We start from the raw sequence: 2534 nt of genomic DNA on the forward strand, positions 1-2534 counted from the left end.
GAGACTTTGTCTCTCATACTTCGGCCATGTTATCAGAAGGACTAGTCACTGGAGAAAGACATCATGCTTGGTAAAGTGGAGGGTCAGCAAAAAACCAAGAAGTCCCCCAAACAAGATGGACTGGCTACAAGAATGGGCTCAAACACAACAACGATTGTGAGGAAGGCCCAAGACCCAGCAGTATTTCATTGTCTTACCTGAGTTATGGCTTCAAGCTTTAAGAATCTGGTATCTCCCACAGAAAGGTTTCCTTGTGGCTGGGTGGAGACAAGGAGATTTTCTAGGGGAAGTTTGACTCCGTATCTCAAGCCCTCGGAATGGGAGTAGATGCAGTGAAGAACAGTGCAAGCCAGTGAGGTGGGTTTTATGATAGTTGGATTTGAGGGTGCTCTATCTAGATTATAGCAAGGTGGGCTTGAGCATATGGCACTGCTAGTACCAGTGTGGCTCACACTCCAAAAGTGATGTCAGACACCACAGGTAACTGGACTGTTGGTTTTCTGCGGGTTGTATCTTTCATCCTGGTTACTGTTGTTAGGAGCTGTCGAGTCTGTTCCAGCACATAGCACCCCTGTGTACAACAGAAGGAAATACTACACCCACAAGGACTCCACATACAGTAAGTCCTGGGGTGGCACTGTAGGATAAGCACTGAACTGCTAACTACAAGGTCGATGATTCACACCCACCAGCAGTTCCTTAGAAACTCCAAACAGGTCACTATGCACGTTGGAACCAACGTCAAGGCACTTAACAAGAGTCATACTAATGTCACTGGTATTTTCTATGTATCCCAATGACGGTAAGTGGGGGCTGCAAAAAGCAGGTGGAAATTTTCCATTATCTTTTCAGTCCATTGTTCTGAAAACTTTTTTTTTAAACTTTTTATTGTGAATTGAGTAAAGGTTAACAAACCAGATCATCAGCTGTATAAAAGTCAACAAATCATATGCTTTGCTCCATTTCAATACTACAAGCCCCTCCCAGCACCAACCGCTCTTGCACTTCCTCCCTGTATTTATTTCCCTTGGAAATCTTATCGTTCCCCAGTGAACAAAGCAAACATATTTCATGTACACGTTGTTGTTGTTGTTAAGTGCCATTGAGTCGATTCCGACCCATAGCGACCCTGTATAGGGTTTCCGAGGAGCAACTGGTGAGCTTGAACTGCCGACCTTGCAGTTGAAACGGCTTTGCAATCTGGTGCATTAACCCACAGCGCCACACTAGGACTCCTGATGTACCGATACAATCCAAAAATTATGTAGTCATTTTAAAGCCCCAAGAGCGTAATCTGCAAGTCAGCCTCCTGCCCACAGGCACAGCCTTATTCAGTCCATGGGCCTAGAACCTGTAGCTGGTCTGTCTCTCCATGCCACCACCTCTGCTACCTGTTCCATAAGCTTTTTGAAGCCCCTCATCTGTGCGTGCTGAGAGAAAGGGCACAGTTTACTCTGATTACTGTAGACTGCGTGACCAGAGATTCCTGTGCGGTTTCTGGCCTCTATCAGCAGGTGTGTGAGTAGCTATGTTTCTGGCAAGAATGCCCAAAGCTGTCATCGGGCTTTCAAAGCTGTTAGCAGGCTCATCATAAATGCGTCACAAATGTCTGTGTGAGGAACACAACGGCATCTGGCAATTCTGAGCTCTTCATATTTAATGTCTTCTCTGTTGCACGGAGCCCTGGCAATGCAATGGTCAAGTACTCGGCGGACTGACCGATAATCAAAATTTGGTGGCATGGCTGGCAGAGACATGGCAATGCGCTCCTGCAAACACGGTTGTCAGGTGTCGTTAAGTCGGTTCTGACTCACCGTGACCCTATTCATGAGAGAACGAAACACTGTCCATCTGGCAGCAACCTCACAAATGCTACACATGAGCCCATCACTGCTGCCACTGTAGCAGTCCATCAACGGGAGAGGTCTTCCTCTTTATCGCTGACCCTCCACTATTCCAAACAGGACGTCCTTCTGCAGGGACTGGTCCCTCCTGATAACACATTCAAAATATGACACAGGAAGTCTCGCCATCTTTACTTTTAAGGACCACTCTGGTTGTACTTCTTCCAACATAGACTTGTTTCTTCTTCTGGAAGTCCATGGTACTTACAGTTCTTCTGTGGTCCTGAATATGTGGTTGTTGAGAATACCATGGCTTGGACCAGACATACCTTAGTCCTCAAACTGATAGCTTTGTTCATGAACACCTTAAAGGGGAGATGCTGTGCAGCAGATTTGCCTTATTCAATATGTCATTTGATACCTTCACTACTACCTCCCTGAGTGTTGATGGTGGATCCAAGCAAAATGAAATCTTTGACAAATTCAATTTCTTCCCCATTTATCATGTTATTTCTTGGTCCAGTGGTAAGGATTTTTGTGTTCTCTATATTGACATGCAACCCATAAGAAAGGCTGTGGTCTTTGATCTTCATCAGTAAGTATATTAAGTCCTCTTCACTTTCAGCAAGCAAGGTTCTATCGTCTGCATATTGCAGGTTGTTAATGAGTCTTCCTCCAATCCTGATGCCA

The 2534-nt window shown here is 45.3% G+C and overlaps 1 protein-coding gene across 1 annotated transcript in view; it reads right to left on the reverse strand.

The window, feature by feature from the left end:
- Positions 1 to 2534, reverse strand: part of STX18 (syntaxin 18) — a 133300-nt gene that overhangs the window by 32243 nt on the left and 98523 nt on the right. The window lies entirely within an intron of this gene.

This window comes from Chrysochloris asiatica, unplaced genomic scaffold, assembly GCF_000296735.1.
Source record: "Chrysochloris asiatica unplaced genomic scaffold, ChrAsi1.0 scaffold00454, whole genome shotgun sequence".
NCBI lineage: Eukaryota > Metazoa > Chordata > Mammalia > Afrosoricida > Chrysochloridae > Chrysochloris > Chrysochloris asiatica.